The sequence below is a fragment of the Mustela nivalis genome, assembly GCF_964662115.1.
Source record: "Mustela nivalis genome assembly, chromosome: 3".
Lineage (NCBI taxonomy): Eukaryota > Metazoa > Chordata > Mammalia > Carnivora > Mustelidae > Mustela > Mustela nivalis.
Window position 1 is genome coordinate 151263129 of NC_139022.1, and position 22003 is coordinate 151285131.

Genomic DNA, 22003 nt, shown 5'->3' on the forward strand with positions numbered 1-22003 from the left:
AATTTTTTTTTAAAAATATTTTTTTAAAAAAAATTTTTTTAATTTTTTAAATATTTAAAAAATATATATTTTTTAAAAATGACTACTAAACAAGTAGGAATATAATTATAAAGAGATTATGGGGGATGCCTGGGTAGCTCAGTTGGTTAAGCAGCCCTTCAGCTCCGGTCATGATTCCAGGGTCCTGGGTTCAAGCCCCGCATCAGGCTCCTTGCTCAGCAGACAGCCTGCTTCTCTCTCTCTCCCTCTGCCTGCAGCTCTGCTTTCTTGTGCTCTCTCTCTCTACCTCTGTCAAATAAATAAATAAAATCTTTTTAAAAAACTGTTTATAAAGGAGATTGTTGAGACAAATGTGGACTATGGATTAGATAATAGTATTTTATCAAGGTTAAATTCATGGTTATATAAAAAATATATAATGTTATTAGGAAAACAACACTGAAGAATTTAGGAATAAAGAGCAAGATGATTGCAATTTATTTCAAAGGTTGGGGACTAGTAAAACATACACACATAATTCATATATATGTGCATAGACATATGTGAGTGAGTGGAGGGATATATAAGTAGGAGGAACAGAGTTTGTATTAGTTCCTGAAGGAAGTGAGAGAAGACAAAGCAATCGGGCAAAATGTCAGCAACTGATGAATCCAGAAAAAGGGCATAAGGAAGTTCTATATGGTATTCTTGTAACTTTTCTGTAAAGTTGAAATTATATCAAAATAAACCTTAAAAAAATATTCTGGCTGCTCTGTGAAGAAAATCCTGTTGCAAAGTCAAGACAGGAATTAAGAAGACAGTGATGTGGTCCATGGGAACACTGACAGTGGCCCGGACTAGGGCACAGCAGTTAAGGATTCAGAGGTAAGAAGATGTGGGAGGCATTTTAAAGAGACAGACATCAGGTTTCCCTAATGAACTGGATCTGGGCAACCACAGAAGAAAGCAAAGTTTGTGAACTAAGCAACTGTGTTGTGTAAATGGTGACTATACAAATACCATGTCATTTTCTCTGCCCATGGAGAACCTGAACTCTCTTTTGTATTTAGGAAATTCCACGCGCATAATGACTCTTGGGGTAGAAGACAGAGACTACCTCTCACTGAAGAGGGAAAGTCAGGTGCTAATTTTGCCAGCCTCCCTTACAGATGTGATACAAGAATGCAATCCAGATCCAGCCATTACATTCCCTGGAGCTGTAACTCATGGACAATGGAATGCTAGCTTGCCATGTTAGTCCATTTAGGCCACTATAACAAAAATACCGTAAACTGAGTGGCTTATAAGCCATAAACATTTTTGTCTCATACTTCTGGAAGCTGGGAAGTTGTAGATCAAGGTGCCAGCAGATTTAGTGTCTCAACTTCCTAGTTCACAGAGGCTGTCTTTTTGATGTAACCTCACATGGTGAAGGGGTAAGAAAGCTTTCTTGGGCTCTTTGCACAGAGCACTAATGAGACTCCACGTTAATGACCTAATCACCTCCTATAACCACCACATTGGGGGTTATGATTTCAGAATATAAATTCTGGAGAATATTCAGACCATAGCAGTCTCCTTAAGGGTAACAGTACCACACCTCCTGCAAGACAAAACTCCCTGCTCTTAAGAGGTCATGGTACTCTGTGATATCCAATTTTTGGCAATGACCTCCACAGTTTTATCAGAAAACTAAGTTTACAGGGGCACCTGGGTGGCTCAGTGGGTTAAAGCCTCTGCCTTCGGCTCAGGTCATGATCCCAGGGTCCTGGGATCGAGCCCCGCATCGGGCTCTCTGCTCAGCAGGGAGCCTGCTTCCTCCTCTCTCTCTGCCTGTCTCTCTGCCTCCTTGTGATCTCTGTCTGTCAAATAAATAAATAAAATCTTTAAAAAAAAAAAAAAAGAAAACTAAGTTTACAGCATGGTCTAGGGCATTGTTCCTACATTTCAAAACAAGAGTGATTCACTAGACTTCTAGTATTCTTATTATGCATAAGTCAAGTAGAGTCAGTTTTGCTGCACACAACCAAGAACAGGTACTGAAATCCTAGCTCATAATTTTGATCCAAGAACTAGAGTGAATTAAAATATATTTTACAGGAGATTCTAATTTCACTCATGATGGAATACACACATTCTACCCCATCTCTCCATTTAATTACAACAAAAAATTCTGAACAAAATAAAGAAGGTAAGGGGTGTCTGGGTGGCTCAGTCACTTAAGTGTCTGACTCTTGATCTCAGTTCAAGTCTTGATCAGGGTTTTGAGTTCAAGTCCCGTATAGACTTCACACTGGGCATGGAGCCTACATTTAATGAGAAGGGAGGGGAGGGGAGGGCGAAACTACCAGAAGACAATGAATAGTGAATAAAAGCAAGCAAAAAGGATACAGAACCCAGGTCTTAAAGAGCAGTTGGGGGATGGTTTCTGATTTCCGTATTTCTGGACTTAGGCTCTGGGGCAGTCCACAATGAACAACTGAGAACGAGAGCGGACAGAAAGTTCCAAAAATTTTCTCTCTCCAAGGCACAGGGTGGCAGATGGGTGGTGAAGGGCCTGTGGGATGAAGCTCTTGTGATCTGACCTACCCTAGGCCAGCCATGCACAAGCAACAAAGCTGCAAGTCTCTCCTCAGTGCTGGCACCGGAAATGGAAGTCCTTACAAGTCAAAGAGCTATCGATCTCCTGCTCTTCCTACCAGGCAAGTGCTGGCTCTGGAGTGGCACTTCTCGTCTTCCCAACCAGCAGCAGTGGTCCTGTGAGGCCTAAAGCAGGTGAGTGCCAGCAACAAACAGCAGTTGTCCTCTCAGTAACAGAAGCAGCCCTGCAGGGAGGATACTTGCTGGCTCTCCTGACCCCCATACCAGGAAAGAACTAGCAACAAAGAGGCATGGTGCCTACTCCCCGGAACCACAAGCAACATTAACAGCCCTGTGTGTCAGAGCACTTATGGCACTCTGTGTTAACTTGGCCATAATTAAACAAAGCAGATCACCAAACAACATACATAGAATAGAACCCTCCTGATACTCTATGCTTTACATCTGTGGGTAGAGAAATTTTTATTTTTCCACCCGACTCCAGCTTTGCCTACAGGCATAAGCTGCATTTATGAGAACTGCTACATTGCATTAAAATATTTTCTAGCAAGAATATCAGAACAGAAAGCAAGAATATCAGAACAGAAAGCCCCTGCAAGAGAGTGAAGGAAAAATCATAGGGTGAAGGGGTAAGAAAGCTGGAGAAAAAATACCCTTCATATCTGTATACCTGCACTCACTCCTGAGGTGCCCTATGTGAAACCTACCAGAATCGACCAGAGAAAAGCAATGAGAACTGAAGATGGTGTGGCCCACCAGCCAGGGTCCACACAGGTCCCTGGGTAACACATACAAATCAGAATAGCATACAAATGTTTTGTAAATGAATACTGCAAGGAAAAACAGCTCACAGGAAGTAGATCAGGACTTACAGTCTAAAACTAATCGGGTTGACTCTCAGCTAAAAAAAAACCACACACTCAGACAAACAAACAAAACAAAACAAAAACCCAGCATTCTCCAGAAGTTTTAGATAGGACTAAGAATATCATAACACAATATTCAAAATGTCAGAGATGCAATCCAAAAATAATCATACAAAGAAACGGGAAAACCTAACCAGCTCCCAAGAAATAAGATAAAAGATGCCAACCACAGAATGATCCAAATGTTCTAATAATCAGAAAAAGACTTAAAATCAGTGTTTATGGCCATGATACATAAATGGAAAGCTAACACTTTTGAAACAAATGCAAAATAGAAGTGCTCAGCAAAGAAAAACAAACTATTAAAAAAGGGATATCTGGTTATATTGAAAAATATAATAATGGAACTAAAAAATTCACTGGAAGGGCCCAATAGTAGAATGGATATATCAGAGGAAAGAGTCAATGAACCTGAAGGCAGATCAATAGAAATAATTCAGTCTAAATAGGAAAAAATGAGAAGAATCACAAAGAGCTATGAGACAATTATTAAAAAAAAAAAAATTAGTACTCATGTTATATAAGATTTAGGAGAAGAGAGACAGGTGCAGACAAATATTTGAAGAAATAACAGCTAAAAATTTCCCAAACATGGTGAAGGAGGTAAATTTACAGATCCAAGAAACTCAGAGACTGCCAAACATGGTGAACTAATTAAAACAAAAATAATAAAATAAAAATCTTTAAAGCCTATACCTAGACACATATTAAACCATTAAAAGCCAAAGATTTAAAAAAATCCTAAAAGCAAATATAAAAAAAGACACATTACATAATGATAACAAATACTTGAATTACTACAGAATACTCATCAAAAATAAAGCCAGAAGATGGTAGACCACTATTTTTTAAGTGTTGAAAGAAAAATACTGCTATGTTAAATGTACAGAAAATGTACTTTAGAAATAAAGGTGAAATAAATACACTATAAGATGAAAGAAAACTGACGCCAATGACTTGTTTTCAAAGAAATGTTACAGAAATAGAAAAAAATGATAATCTATTTCATATGGAAATTCAAATAGCCAAGAAAATTCAAAAATTCTTTTATTTAAAGAATACTTATAATAAAACTGGACACCTATCTCACATCATACACAAAAATTAACTCCAAATGGAATCCAGATCTGAATGTAAGGGCTAAAACTATAAAACTCTTAGAAGAAAACAAAGGCACAAGTCATGAGCTTAGGTTAGTCAATGGCACTAAAGGCACAAAACAAAGGAAAAATTAAATTGAGCTTCACCAAAATTTAAAACTTTTGTGCTTTAAAGGAAACCATCAAGAACATGAAAAGACAACCCAAAGAATGGGATAAAATATGTGCAAATCATATATCTCATAAAGGACTAATAATCCAGAATATACAAAGTATTAGAACTCAATGATAAAAAAAAAAAACCCAATAACTCAATTTTAAAACATGCAAGGCTCTGAATAGACATTTCTCTAAAAAAAATTTACAAATGGCTAATATACACACCAACATAATTAAGCATCAAAGAAACATAAATTAAAATCACAGAGACACCACTCCACACCCTCTGAAATGGTTATCATTAAAAACAAACAACAAAAACAACAAAATGAGGACATCACAAGTGTTAACAAGGATATATAAAAACTGGAACCCTCATACACTATTGGTGGGTATGTAAAATGTTACAGACACTTTGGAAAACCATCTATCAGCTCCTCCAAATGTTAACACAGAGTTACCATAGGACCCAGAAATCCCACTCCTAAGTAAACATCTAAGAGAAATGACAATATATCTCCACACAAAAACTTGTACATGAATGTTCATAGTAGCATTATTCAAAATAGTAAAAAAAAGTGTGAGCAGCACAAATGCCCATCAACTGAAGAAGAGATAAATGTGTTCTATCTATACAACAGAATATTATTTTTGCAATGAACAGGAATTAAATGTTGATACATGCCACAACATGAATTTTAAAAAACATTCTGCTAAGTGAAAGGTCCACATATCATATGATTCCATTTACATGAAATATCCAGAATAGGCAAATCTATAGAGATGGAAACAGATTAGTAGTTGCATAGGACTTTGTGGAGTGGTAGAGTTGAGGATGATGGCTAAAGGACAGGGAGTATTTTGTTTTTAACAGACTACTTTTTAGGACAGTTTGAGGTTCACAGCAATATTGAGAGGAAGATACAGAGATTTACCATATATCCCTTGTACCCAACATGCATAGCTTTTCCCTATTATCAATAACCCCCATTGCAGTTGTACATTTGTTAATATTGATGAACCTACACATCATCCAAACTCCACAACTTACATTAGGATTTTCTCTTGATATTGTACATTTTATGGTTATGAACAATTTATAATGACACATATACATCATTACAATATCATACAGACAAGTCTTATTGTCTTAAAAATCCTCTGTGCTCTGCTTAATCATCACTCCCTGGCCCCTTCCCTCCTGGCTATCTCCAGTAGTTTCTTTTGGGGAGGATAAAAAATGTTCTAAAAGTGACTGTGATGATGGCTGCACACTCCATAAATATGCTAAAAACTACTGAATATACTAAGAGCCACTGAACACACACATTAAATGGGTGAATTTCATGGTATATATATTCTTCTCAAAATTAAAAATTAAAAAAGAAAATCTAAAATAAGTTCTCCAAGTGCTAGGGGAAGGGTAACAAAGAGAAACCTGGAATACAAGCAATGAAGGGACAACAAAAGAAAAGGTAAATATCTGAATAAATAGAACAATATTTTTCACCTTAACTTGTTGAAAGCAAAAATTATCATCATTGCCTGATGGGATTTTTCTTAAGATCTTATTTATTTATTTGACAGAGAGAGAGAGAGCAAGAGAGGGAATACATGCAAGGGGCGTGGAAGAGGAAGAAGCAGGCCTTCCCCCTGAACAGGGAGCCCAAAACAGGGCGTTATCCCAGGTCCCTGGGATCATGACCCAAGTGGAAGGCAGACACTTAACAACCGAGCCACCCAGGTGCTCTTAACTGATGGGATTTTCAATGCATGTAAATGTAACACATATAACAACGCCATCAGAATTGGCAAAAGAGCCTATGTGGTTGCACAATTCCTATTCTTTACTTGAAATGATAAAATATTAATTCTAAGTAGATTATATAAAATTTAAAATATATTTTTATAGTTCCCTAAAGCCACCACTTAAAAAACTATACAAAGAGACATAATTAAAATTTGACAGGTAAATAAAAATGAAATTCTAAAAATAGTCAGATTAATTTAAAAGAAATCAGAAAAAAAATTTAAAAAATAAAAGAAATCAGGAAAGATGAAGCAGAGAACAAAGAACAGAAAGAAGCAAAAATAATGAAATGGTAGAATTAAATCTAACGATATCAATAATTTACATTAAACTTAAATGAGCTAAATACACCAATTAAAAGACAATGATTACCATTACACATTAAAAAGCAAGATCCAACAATACACTTCTTTCAAGAATCCAACATGAAATATAATGATACAGAAAGGTTAAAAATAAAGAACTGAAAAAGATGTAACAAGCACCTTGACTCAGAGCCTTGAACAGAATAGCCTTTACAGCTCTTCTTTCTGTATAGCTCCTTCTCAGATATCCACGTGGCTGGCTCTCTCGTGGATCCATCATCCAGGTCTCAGCCTGAATGCCACCCCCTCAGAGAGGCCACCTGACTACTCTATCTACAAGCCCCTAGTCACTCTCCATCCCCTAAACTGGCTTCATTTTAATTCATAACACTTACTACTCCCTGATTTTGTGATATATATTTTGCATATTTTCAAAGTCTCCCCACTGGCATATAGATTTCATGAGGGCTTTATCTAGCAGACAGTCAATTAAAGCTGTTGAATAAATGAATGTAGAACAAAATACACCAAGCAAACAATGATTTTTTAAAACTTGAGTGACTATATTAATATCACACAAAGTTGACATTGGAAGAAGAAAAATCACAAGAGATAAGGAGGGACATTATATAATGATAAAAGGATCAATTCACCAGACATAGTAATTATAAGTGTGTATATGCACCTATGGGGCTCCTGGATGGCTCAGATGGTTAGGCATTCAACTCTTGATTTCAGTTTAAGTCATGATCTCAGAGTCATGAGGGCCCTGAACTAGGCTCTGTGCTCAGCATGGAATCTGCTTGAGATTATCTCCATCTTCTTCTGACCCTCTCCCCACTTGTGCACTCTCTAAATAAATAAAATATTTTTTTGCAAATCTCTATGATTAGACCATTTAGCTTAAAATATTAGGAATTAGAAAACTACAAAAAGCAAGCAAAAGGAAAGAAAGAACAGAACAGAAATCAATGTTAAAAATAAAACTACAGCAGAGAAATAGAAATGAATGAGCTAAACTAAACTTCTAGCCAGACTAAGAAAAAAGGGAAGACATAAATTGCCAACAAAAGGAAAAAATATATGAGCAATGACCCTAAAGAAATATTACTAAAAATTCTATGTAAATGAATTTGCTAATTTAGAGGAAATGGACCAATTCCATGAAAGTCATAAACTATCAGAACTCAACCCAAGAACAAAGAAATAACATGGATAGTTCTATATTTATTAAATAAATAGAATTCATAGCTTAAATTTTTTGGGAAAAAGGGAAAAGAAAACCCTAGGCTACACTGGCAAATTCTACAAGGCATTTTTTTTTAAGATTTTATTTATTTATTTGACAGAGAGAGATTACAAGTAGGCAGAGAGGCAGGCAGAGAGAGGAAGGGAAGCAGGCTCCCCATTGAGCGAGAGCCCCATGCCGGGCTCGATCCCAGGACCCTGAGATCATGACCTGAGCCGAAGGCAGAGGCTTTAACCCACTGAGCCACCCAGGTGCCCCTCTACTAGGCATTTTTAAGTGATACCATTTATAATGGCTTAAAAAATGAAATTTTTAGGTATAAATTAAATACAAACTTAATGAAATCCATTAAGGAGCTCTATGCTAAAAACTATAAAGCCTAAATAAAAGAAAGAAAGACCTAAAGAAATGAGAGATACATTGCTATTGATGGAACTGAAAGACTCCATATAGTTAATAATATAATTCTCTCTAAATGCCTTTAACTTTTGAAAAAAAAATTTTTTTAGTTTTGTTTTTTGTTTTTTTTTTTCCCCAGAGAGAAAGTGAGAGAAAGAGAGAGAGTGAGCACTCGAACAGGCAGTCGGGGGAAGGCAGAGGGGAAGAGAAAGAATCTTAAGCACATTTCACACCCAGGACAGAGCCCAACAAGGGACTTGATCCCACTACCATCAGATCATGACGTGAGCTGAAATCAAGAGTCAGAGATTTAACTGATGGACCCAACCAGGCTCCTCTCCAAATAATATTCAGATTCAAAATAATTTCAAACAAAATCCTAGCAGGATTCTTCATATGTATAGACAGGATAATTCTAAAATGTCTGTGAAAAAGTAAAGCAACTAAAAGGGCCCAATATCAAAACTACAATGCGATATCACCTCAAAACTGTCAGAATGGCTAAAATCAACAACACAAGAAACAACAGGTATTGGTGATGATGAGGACAAAAAAGAACCCTTGTGCACTATTGGTGGGAGTGCAAACTGGTGCAGCCACTCTGGAAAACAGTATGGAGGTTGTCAGAAGGTTAAAAATAGAACTACCCTATGATCCAGCAATCATATTACTGGGTATTTATCCAAAGAATACAAAAATACTAATTCAAAGGACTATGCTTCCCTATGTTTACAGCAGCACTATTTACAATAGCCAAATTGTGGAAGCAGTGCAAGTGTACTGATGAATGTATCAATGTGTTGATGAACGGATAAAGAAGAGATTGATATATATATATATGTGTGTGTATACATATATATAATATTCCATTGTATCTATGTACATATAATGGAATATTATGCGGCCATAAAAAAAGAATGAAATCGGGATGCCTGGGTGGCTCAGTTGGTTAAGCAGCTTCCTTTGGCTCAGGTCATGATCCCAGCGTCCTGGGATCGAGTCCCACATCAGACTCCTTGCTCGGCAGGGAGCCTGCTTCTCCCTCTATCTCTGCCTGCCAGTGCTCACTCTCGCTCCCTCTCTCTCTCTGACAAATAAATAAAATCTTAAAAAAAAAAAAAGAATGAAATCTTGCCATATGTAAGGACACAGATGTAGCTAGACAGAATAATGCTAAGTGAAATAAACCAGTCACAGAAAGACAAATACCTTATGATTTCACTTTTATGTAGAATTTAAGAAATGAAGCAAATGGGCAAAGGAGAAAAAAGAGAGAAAATGAGAAACCAAGAAACAGATCTTAATTACAGACAACAAATTGATGGTTACCAGAGGGAAGGCGGTTGAGGGATGGGTGAAACAGGTGATAGGGATTAAAAAGTACACTTGTCCTAATGAGCACCAGGAGATGTATGCAAGTGATGAATCACTACATTGTACACCCAAAACTATATATTTGAACCCAGCCAAAAGGCCCAGAAGCGATACACCTGCAACTATATAACAATGTATGTTAACTGTAATTAAAATAAAAACTTTTTTTAAAAAGAAACTAAAATAGCCCAATTTGAGACAAAGAACAGAGTTGGAGCATACCATCAAACTTTTAAAAATTTTTAAAAAGACTTTATTTATTTATTAGAAAGACAGAAAGACAGAGAGAATGAGCAGGGGGTAGGGGCACAGGAAGAGGGACAAGCAGGCTTTCTGCTGAGCAGGGAGCCCAACCAGGGACTCGAACCCAGGACCCTGGGATCATGATCTGAGCCAAAGGCAGAGGCTTAACCCCCCAGGCACCCAAACACACCACCAAATTTTAGCATATACTAAAAAGGTGCAATAATCAAGGTATTAGTGAAAGGATATACAAATAGCTATGGAACAGGACAGAGAGCCTCAAAGCAGAGAGCCTAGACAGTCTTGACTTCCTCAGTTTTGGAGACTCCTCCACGCCTGCTGCACTCTCCTCTGCCCAACTGAGCTCCATCTCCACTGACATCTCTGCCAGGGCCCAGTAATCTAATGTGTAGTCTGCTTACATCCCAGTCAGTTCCCATTTACTGTTTTCCTCTCCCACCCCCAGACTCAGGGACTCTACAAATGGACAGTGCTCAGTCTAGTCCTGAGAACCTCACTTCTAGTACTTCGTCCGAGCAGCAGCCCAGCAACTCCCCAAGACATGAATTCAGGTCCTAAAGGCAAGCGCCAGAAAACTGGGTTTTTTTTACTGATATTTGTTGATTGGAGTTGAAATAAGCATCTTGGAATATAAGGTATATTTTTAAGAGAACAAACAGAAAATGACCAAAAGATCAAAAGGACATGTGGGCACCTCAGCTGCTGAGTACCTAGAATATTGAACACAAGTAGGTTAAACTGTAAAAAATCTAAAAGACTGTGAATGTTGTCTCTTGTTTGTAAGATAGGAGCATGACAAAACCAATGGGAATGTTAAGTACCCTTGTGTTAAAACAGTGACCAAAATTAGTCATAACAAAAATCAAGTTCAACTAAGGATTCTTAAATGGATCCAAACGGATTTAGTACTGTGGCTAACATTAACGGAAAAAATTTTAAAGTGACACCTATTAGAGAATAGCCAGTGACTAAAACAGTTTTTCATCAAACAAATCAGTTTTTCTCTCTTTCTCCCTTATCTAAACATAGGCACTCCTGAAAAGAAAAAAAAAAAAAAAAAAAACCCTTCCTTTATTTAACAGACTTCACTAGAAATAGCCTAAAAGAATTAAGCACCCATTTGTTTCTCAAAAATGTTATACTTTCCCTAAAGACAGGACATTACTGAACCATGATCAATTCTGGTTTCTTCTAAACACACACACAGAGACGGGGTGGGGGTGTGGCGCAACACTTGCTGATTTGTACTGATCTGTACACACTCTTGCAGCTGCCGCACGACAGAAACTGTTAACAGCTGCTCTGCAGTACCATGTGTGGCCCCTGAACGAGGTGAGGCTCTGTGACCCACCAATATGGAAGTGTCCAAGTCTTTGGCACCGTGAGCCAACTAACAGGGGCAACGCACAGGATAAGAGGAAATGTAGCGGAGAACATAGTGTGAACGTTGATCCAAAAGGTCCTCTTAACCGGAGTCCAGTCTTTGGCTGTTAAAAATCACAAAAGTTCCTAGAATTGTCAGCAAAGTTTTGCGTGCATACATTTTGCTGCAGAAAATGTTCACAGCTTTGATGCAGGAATTGGCAAATATTTTCTTCTAAAGGGCCAGATCATGAGTATTTTAAGCTTTGCAGGCCACATGGTCTCTTGCTGCAACTCTTCAATGCTACCATTGAGGCACAAAAGCAGCCACGGTCAAGAGTAAATTGTGGAAGCAGTGAGTTCTTTTACTCAAAGTGAAAGAACAGGCAATGGCGGTTTCCAATAAAATTTTTATTTACAAAAACAGGGTGCAGGCTGGCTTTGGCCCACAGGCTACAGTTTGCCGACCCCCTGTTGTAATCCATCCATACTCTTAGTCATTTCCTTCCATGAATCAAAGACTCTGGAAGTCCAAGTTTTTCTAATTCTTGAGAGATTTTAAAACTCATTTGAATATATTCAAGAGATAAACTCATTTTTCTGTGAACTACTCAACTCCAATGACCTCTTCCCAATTTATTTCAGCAGCCCCAACTATGGCCAACTCTGCCATTACTACAGATAGTTCCTCTTCTGAAACCATGAATTTCCAATATTTATTGATTTAACAAATATTTTTTTAGCTGATATATTCTGAGCTCTCATATTTCATCTACTGCTCCCATAACCTCCTATCTTTCAGTTCTTCAGTTTTCTTTATTTTCATTATCATCCACTCCTCAGGCATAAAAAACCTGAAAGTCCTTTAGCTTTACCTACAACGAACAACTTTTATTCTGGAATAACTCCCTCCTCCTCATCACTGTATTCCATTCAAATACCCAGCCTTCTGATTAAGACTCAAGAACATCAGACAAATAGGCAAAATGATTGTCTCTGCAAATTTACATTCTACAGCCCTTAAAGCTCCCATAGTCCTATTTATTTTTCCTCACAAACGTCAATAGCTATTCTAAGTCTTTATTATCTTACTGTAGTCTTCATCCCAACATCTCCCAACACAAAATTAATGGCTCTGCCAGCAGATGGTGACACTTGTAGTTTCCTACCTAAGACCCACAAGCTATAACATATCTGGATACGAGCCCTCTACAATCCCTCCATTCCCAGTATAAATACATTCCCTGCTCCCACCAGAAACCAACTCTTGCTCTTCCATGTGATCACAATCACTACGACCTCCTCATGGACTCACATTATTACTTAGTATGTTTGGTTTTTGCAGAACTATATTAGTTATCCATGCTGTGTAACAAATCACCACAAACTTAACAAACAAATTGGAGGTGGCCTAAGACACTAACAGTTTAGGAGGTCAAAAGTCCATCACGAAGTAGCTGGGTTCTTTGCTTAGGGTCTCATAGACTGAAATCAGGATTGTGGTAGGGCTCTATTCCTCTCTTAAGGTTCGGGGGAGGAATCTGCTTCCAAAGTTCATTGAGGTCACTGGCAGAAGCCAAGTTCTTTGTAGTTACAGGACTGAGATGCCCATTTCCTTGCTGTCAGCTGAAGGCTATTCTCAGTGATTAGAAGCTGTGTACCTTCCTTGACACACGGATTCCTCCAGCTTCAAAATCAACAAATGAGAAGCTTGCTCATGTTGAGTCTAAATTAGACAAAAGCTATGCCTGCAAATCTTTGCAAAACAATCTCCAGTTGAAATGGCTAAGGAGTAATATTCTTAAGCTTTCTAGAGGTCACCTGGTTTGATTCAGAAAAATTGTGAAGCACACGTTAATTTCTTGAAAAAGCCTCTAGTGATGGGGTGCCTGGGTGGCTCAGTTCGTTAAAGCCTCTGCCTTCGGCTCAGGTCACGATCCCAGAGTCCTAGGATCAAGCCCCACATCGGGCTCTCTGCTCAGCAGGGAGCCTGCTTCCTCCTCTCTATCTGCCTGCTTCTCTGCCTACTTGTGATTTCCATCCATCTGTCAAATGAATAAATAAAATCTTAAAAAAAAAAAAAAAGCCTCCAGTGTAACTGAATAATCTGACCTTATGCTCTTTCAGAGGTTTTAGGTTTTATGTAGCAATTATGGCATTATTTGCCATCTTTCTGAGACAGGCTCAAAATTAACTAAATCATCTAGTCCTGGTTCCCTCTTAATAAAACTTCTTTCAATTTAACTTTATTCTCTCATATTTTCCTATAAGCAGCAAGAAGAAATCAGGCAGTACCTTCACTCAACATTTTGCTCAGAAATTGCCTTAGCTACATATCCAACTTCATCAAATAAGTTCTGCTCACAACTTCAAAGCCAGCAACAGAGACTCTCCCTCAAGTCAAATCCCTCCCATACTTCAAATCTCTTTTGCCAGGAGAGGTTCAATCGCTTTAAGGGCCGAGTAGCTCGACCCACTGAAAATAATCTTCCTTTCTCAACTGTCCCATACAATACGACCTAATCACAGGAGTATTCCATCCTGCTCATTGTTCACATCCACACTCAGGGGGAGGAGCAGAGAATCTTGGGTGCCATCTCAGAATTCTGCCTACAATCAGGAGTGTGAGTGTAGCAATTCTGAAACTATTTTCTATGAATAGCAACGAACAAATAAATGAAAGTAGTGATGATGCTGGAAGCCAAACTTCTCAATGCTGAAGAAGTGAAACACAAATGTGGAATGGAGAAAGGCTGGAAAGTTGGATTAGGATTACCGGATGTATCAGTGTGAACTCGTGATTTTATACACACACACACACACATAAATACACACACATATACACATATATGTAGTTGGTTGATCTTCCATTTCAGCTTGCTCTCCTGAAATAGTCTAGAGGCAATGACACCCCAGCATCAGTGACCATACCCAGGGCCAGATCCAGATTTGTAAACAGAATTCCCTATTAAAAGGAGCCATGGATCAGACACCTGGGTGGCTCAGCTGGTTAAGCTACTGCCATGGGCTCAGGTCATGACCCTGGAATCCTGGGATCGAGTCCCATATCGGGCTTCCCCTGCTCTGCAGGGAGCCTACTTCTCCCTCTCCCTCTGCCTCTGCCTCTCCTGCTGCTTGTGCTCTCTCTCTGTCAAACAAATAAATAAAATCTTAAAAAAAAAAAAAAAGGAATCATGGGTCAATGGAGAAATGGATAACATCAGAGCAGGAAAAGTACAAGATGAGTCAAGAACATTTTGTTGTACCAAAATCTAAGAAAGTATCCCCAAAGTGATGGGGATATGTCAAAAGGACAGAAACCAGTGTTAGGGAGTTTCTGTCAGATAAAAAGCTCTGAAAATATTCAGAAATTGGAAAGAAACACAATGTACTTCTGATAACTGCACTTTTTAGAGTTTATATTTGTGGTTAAAACCATCAGTTAAAACTGCTTTCAGAAACAAAAATATACCTAGAATTCACAGTTTAAAATGTTTTACTTCTTAGGAAACAAAATTTATCATTTAAAGGATATGACTAATATGTTTCATCTCCAAATGTGCCATAGCAAATTTTTGGAGTGGCTGGATATCAGAATAACTATGTGTACTATTCAAATATAAATAAAGCTATTTGAAAACATGTTTTTCCAGTAATTATTTATAAAGCTTCTAATGTCCATAATTATAGTACATTCATGGAGAAATTGCCCAGTTAAAGGTCCAAGGATTCTAGGGTCCCCTGAGCCTATCCTCTCCCAATTTAATCATATAGTTAAGAAAGAAATGTAACAGAATTGTTTTAATGTTGAAAAGGGCTGAAGATAACCCATAGGAAATTCACTTAACAATATCAACTCTAGATGAATTGATAAAAGGAAGTTTAACAAATGAAATTACAAGACTATAATCATGGGCATTCACTTATTAATAATCAATGAAAACACTTTTTAATTTAACTTAATACTGATTTGTTACAGAGTTTTGATGTTTAGGAACACTTCTTAATGAAGAATTGAAATTTAATAGTCACACATTTGAGGGGAGAGCCCCATCTGAATCTCGGGCAAAGTATGTGTGTAAGACTCCAAAGTAAGAAAGGAAAACACTCTCTTACTGGAAGTAATGTTCCAATATTCTGGCTTAAAATAAATGAGTTTTAGATGACAATGTAATTACAGATTTTGAAGTATGCTTTTGAATAGCTTAAAGGTTGATTCCTGCTTGTCCTTGTCATACTTTCCTAACATTAAAAAAAGAGAAAGAGATTATAGACCCAAAATGGAGTCACTTATGCTAACCCCACATGACCAAAAAGAAACTTAATACCTAACCTAAGTCCAGTTTCAAACTCCCCCAGGAATGTACTCTTACCTAGTCAGCCTGGAATTTCCTGATCAGCAGCAGTGAGATAATCCAACCAATAGACCTTTCTGCCCCCCCCCAAAAGGTATAATCCTGCTGGAATAATCCATTTTCTTTCTATTTATAAGTTCCTTGTCCCACCCTCACTCTGCCTTTAAAAACATTATATTTTGTACAGTTCCTCATAACTTCTGTTTGCTAGATGAGATGCTTCCCAATTCATAAATCATTGAACAAAGATAATTAGATCTTCAAATATACTCAGTTGGATTTTTGTTAGATTTAATATTACTCATCTAAACCTAAATAAGTAAAATCCTATTTTCCCCAGATAAAGTAACCAATAATGTCATGAATTCCAGCCCAAGAATCCTCATATTTTAAAAAGGCTGTCCAACCTAATTTTCAAAGGATATCTTTTTTGGGGGGGCGCCTGGGTGGCTCAGTGGGATAAAGCCTCTGCCTTCGGCTCAGGGGTCCTGCGATCAAGCCTTGCATGGGGGCTCTCTGCTCAGCGGGGAGCCTACTTCCCTCTCTCTCTCTGCCTGCCTCTCTGCCTACTTGTGATCTATCAAATAAACAAATAAAATCTTTTTAAAAAAGGATTTTTTTTTTTAAGATTCTATTTATTTGTCAGAGAGAGTGAGCAAGAGCAAGAGAGAGGAAGCAACAGTCAGAGGGAGAAGCAGGATCTCCGTTGAGCAAGGAGCTGGATGCAGGATTTGATCCTAGGATCCTGGGATCATGACCTGAGCTGAAGGCAGATGCCCAAACAACCGAGCCACCCACACATTCCTCAAAGGATATCTTATGAAAAACTCCAACACATAAACCAGGCAAAACAGAACTCCTCTGACTGAAGTTGAAGGCCCCCTGCCCTCACTCCTGTCCTGGGGCCTCTCCTTCCACCTTACTGCAGCCCCTGAAGAATCTGCACAAAATCCCAAGACTGCAGAACACGCAAAACATAGCTCCAAGCAATAACTGATGTAAAAATCCTGGTATGATCAGAAAGACATTTTTTTCAGATACATAAGGAAAGTATAGGCATATAGAAATAATTGTTATTAGCAATTATATTTGGATAGAATTATGAGTAATCTTTTCCAAATTTTTTAATAGTTGACAGGAATTACTGTTAGAAACCCAACAAACTTTATTTTTTTAAGGTATAACCCATAAACTTTCCCTATAATGCACTGTGTTGTACTATATACGAGAAAAAAGCATTTCTGTACCACTTTGAGTACACTTAAAAATACACACATATACAAACTATTATGTAAAGATTAGAGATATAAATTAACAATATAACAATTTAACAATCACAGAGGCCTGTTTATATTTGAAGAATATAATATTTTAATCACAGTAGATCAAATGTATTTAATTGTTTCCTTTAATGTTCTATTCATTGCAACTTCCAGTAAAGCCACAAATTACTAATTACTTCTGGAATCAGAAAAGAGGTTAAAAAGTTAAGGAAAAAAGTGTCCCATGAAATCTTCTACTTTCAAATAATAATTCTTGTATTTCCAAAACCCATTACTCAAGCTAAAGACTGCAATTAAGATATCAGTAACATTTCCTAGATAAGTAAATAGTCAATTAATTACATTTGCTTCTGGGAAATGAAGAAAGTAAATATTAACTATGATTTTGAAATCAAAATGGAGATATTAGCAAGTGGGGGATGTTGTAGTAGATAGTTACTATATATAGTAGTTTTCTACATATTGTTAATTAAATTTTTTCCCGGTTTTATTAAGAAATAATTGACATACATCACTGTGTAAACTTAAGGCATATAGCATGATAATATATTTTACATATATTGTGAAATGATTACCACAATAGGTTCAGCTAACATCCTTCATCTCATACAGATACACTATAGAGAAAAGAAATAAGTAAAAAAAAAAAAAAGTTTTCCTTGTAATGATACCTCTTAGGATTTGCTCTCCTTATCAACGGTCCTATATATCATACAGTGTTAACTATAGTCATAATGTTGTACGTTATACCCCTGATTATACCCTTAGTACTTATTTATCTTATAACTAGAAATTTGTACCTTTCGACTACTCTCTTCCAATTCCCTCATTCCCCACCTTCCGCCTCTGGTAACCACATGTCTAATGATCTTTCCTGTGACTCTGTGGTTTGTTGCAAGGGGAGTGGGGGCTGTTTGGGTTTTTTTCTTTTTTAGATTCCACAGGTAAATAAGATCATACAGTATTTTGTCTTTCTATGTCTGACTTATTTCATTTAGCATATTGCCTTCAAGGTCCATTCAAGTTGCAAATGTAGGATTTCCTTACCTTTTATGGCTGAATTATATTTATGGATATATAGATATAGATATATGATATATAGCATTATATGTGTGTGTATGTATGTATATATATATATATATATATAATAACTTCTTTATCCACTTATCAATGGACACTTAGGTTGTTTGGCTGTTTCTATGTATTAGTAATTGCAAATGCTGCTGCTGTAAACATGGAGGTGCAGATATCTTTTCAAGATCGTGTTCTCATCTCCTTTAGATTTATTCTCAGAATGGGACTTGATGAATCACATGGTAGCTCTATTTGTAATTTTTTGAGGATCCTCATACTATTTTCCACAGCGGCTGCACCAATTTTCAATCCCACCAACAGTGCACATGGTTTCCCTTTTTTCCACATCCACACCAGCATTTGTTATCTCTTGTCTTTTTGATACTGACATTCTAATAGGCTAAGGTGATACTTCAACTGTAGTTTTCATTTGTATTTCCCTAATGACTAGTGATATTGAGCATTTTTTCATGTACCTGTTGGCCTTTAGTACATCTTCCTTGGAAAATGTCTGTTCAGGTCCTTTGCCCATTTTTTACTGGGTGTGTTTTGTTCTGGTACTGAGTTGTAGGAGTTGTTTACATATTTTGGATTTTAACCCCTTATCAGATATATGATTTGCAATTAGGCATAGAAGGAACATATCTCAACATAATAAAGGCCATATATGACAAGTCCACAGCCATCATCATACTCAGTGGTGAAAGGCTGAAAGCTTTTCCTCAAAGATCAGGAACAAGATAAGGGTGCCCACTCTCATTATTCCTATTCAAGACTATACTGGAAGTCAAAACTAGAGCAAGCAGGCAAGAAAATAAATACAAGATATCCGAATTGGAAAGTAAGAGGTAAAAACTATTTCAGATGACATGGTTCTAAATACAGAAAATCCTTAAGACTCATCAAAAAACTCTTAGATTGAATCAACAAATTCACTAACGCTGCAGGACACAAAATTAATATTAAAAAAATCATATGTTTACATACACTAACAATGAATTTTCTGAAAAAGAAATAAAATGATCCCATTTACAATAGCATCAAAAACAAATAATTAGGAATATATTTAACCAAGAAGGTAAAAAAAAAAACTCTGGTAACTTAATATTTTAATTTTAATTGCCTGTGTTTCTGTACAGATTTGTTTACCCATCCTTGTCCTACTTTCCTACTTATCTTACTATATGTACTATATGTACTGTAAGTCTGAGACTGCAGAAATAGCCAGAAACAAAACTAATCAGATTCCTTTCTTCTTGAAATTTTATTGGTTAAAATTTAAATCCACAAAGTCTTAGTCTGTCTATAATGTAAGAAGACCTGAGTGACTGAAATAATTAAGAAGAGCTTAGAGAGTGGCAAAAGCTCCACTTACTAATAGTTTTAAAGAAATACTGTCAATGGTAAGCATAAACTAAAAAGAGAATAAATTAAATACAAGTTTTCAAATATTTCATTTACACAAACCAGTTGCTTAAATAGTTTTGGACTCCCAAAAGCTTCAAATAAAGCAGATAAAAGTAGAACTAAGTTTAAGACAAGAAGAGTGACCTAGAGATCTCTCTGCTTCTTTCCTTACCACTATCAATCTCATGACATCATCTTTGGTGGATTCCTAGGGATAATGATTTTAAGGAGAAGGGAATGAGAAATTCTAGTAAAATATATGAAAAAAAGAAACTACTGAAGCCACCACTGCATTATTATATGCTTAAATTATACGTGAATTCTGTCTGCATCATCTAACACTGGGCGCTTAATAAATAATCAGTCACACACAAAAAATGCATGGGACTGTGAGCCTCATTAGGGTTGAAAGGCATTTCATTAGGTTTCAGCAGAGGGCAGTCTGAAACATAGCATATTAATTTATTCCAACAGCTCGACTAGAACATTAGATTATAGTCAATTCTCATTACTTGCAATAGTTAGGGATTATAACACTACTATACAGTGTTCTGTAAACACTGAATTATCCAATACATGGTTGGGTTCATACAAGCCCCCAGTCATATCTTCATCAACCAATCAATATGTAACTTTATGTTTTTATTTAATGAAACATTATTTAATATATACATTATTAATATTGAACTCACAGGCCTGAATGAAGCTTATCTAATGAATGTATTTCTCTGTGAGACATATCATGGACTTTCCACACTTAGGAACACCAGACTGTGCCCCAGCACTTCAGCACTACACTTGGGGGGGCATTTTAAACAGCAAAATCATCAATGAAAGGCCCTCAAATAGGAGAAATGTAGCACTGCTAGATCACAAAAAGGACACTTGATTACAAAGAGAGAGCTGAAACAAGAAGAAATAGCATCAGCTTTTTCATGTTCTTTTTTGCTCCTCTGTACACTGCATGTCTGCAAACAACCACAAAAACACTGTGTATTGATTTGGGGGTTACAAAAACATTTCAGCAAATACAGAAACCACAAATAATGAGGATCCACTGTATTGCCTTAGACAATCACATCTATTAGATTCTGATATAGCTACAAACCTTGAGTATCAAGTGTTTTAGAAGAAGGTATTAGGACAGGAAAAGAGGAGTAAAAGTCAGAATTAAAACTGAGGGTCAGGGCGCCTGTGTGGTTCAGTGGGTTAAATCCTCTGCCTTCGGCTCAGGTCATGATCCCAGGGTCCTCAGATTGAGCCCCGCATCGGGATCTCTGCTCAGCGGGAAGCCTGCTTCCTCTTCTCTCTCTGTCTGCCTCTCTGCCTACTTGTGATCTCTGTCTGTCAAATAAATAAATAAAATCTTTAAAATAAATAAACAAATAAATAAATAAAATTGAGGCTCAAAATTCTGCACCAACCATATCCACTGACACTGTAATATATCTGTGGTAGGTTGCATTATTGTTCCCAATCTATCACCTCTCCTGTATCCCCAACCTTTGGTATGTGATACTGGAGTTACTCTCACTGAAGACCTGAGCAAATTTCTGCACTGCTACCCATAGTCATGAGATTTGCTCTAGCCAAGGAAATGTCCATGGACATATGAGCAAAGGCCTGAAATATGCTCCAGAGTTGATGTTTCCTTCTTGTGTTTCTGCCAGCACCGTGTGAAAAACGTGCCCACAGGCAGTTCACTAGTGCAAGGAGGAACAGACCTAGACATTAACTGCCATTTGGAGCCACACCCAGATGCCCCACAGATATGTTAATTATAAATAATCCATTAAGTTTGATAGCATTTATACAGCTATAGGTAACTGATACTTCATATAATTTTAAAAATATTATCTCACTAAAAAATCTTTATATAAAAGGTTGATGAGACCCTCTTCTGTCCTTATCCTAAAGCGTAGTACGTAGTAGGTTCATAGTATGTTGTTTCCAAAGATGGCTGCATCCCTATCTCCCATCCCATATGATCTTTTACAATGTGATCTTGTCATTCACCCACTGAATGGTGGAGTCTATCTCTCCTTTCCTCAAATTTGAGTTGGCCCTACAATCTATATTAAGTCTTGAAGCCAGGCCTTATAAAATCTGAAGTTTCTTCATGGAACCCAGTTATCAAGCAGGAAGTCAGACCCCACTAAGTCCACCACACTGTTGGAAAGTCCCAACTAGACATATGGAAAGAGAAGGTGGGGGAGAGAGAGAGAGAGAGAGAGCACACATGCAGGTATGCATGTGCACATAGTGGGGACAGGGGAGCACTGGAAATAGGACAGATACCATGGGGTAGAGAACCAACTACAAATCATCCAAGTCAGGCATTTTGAACATTAAAACC

General features: G+C 37.2%; 1 protein-coding gene across 2 annotated transcripts in view; it reads right to left on the reverse strand.

Moving 5' to 3' along the window:
- The window catches only part of WDR70 (WD repeat domain 70), a 297351-nt gene that overhangs the window by 188863 nt on the left and 86485 nt on the right, over positions 1 to 22003 (reverse strand). The window lies entirely within an intron of this gene.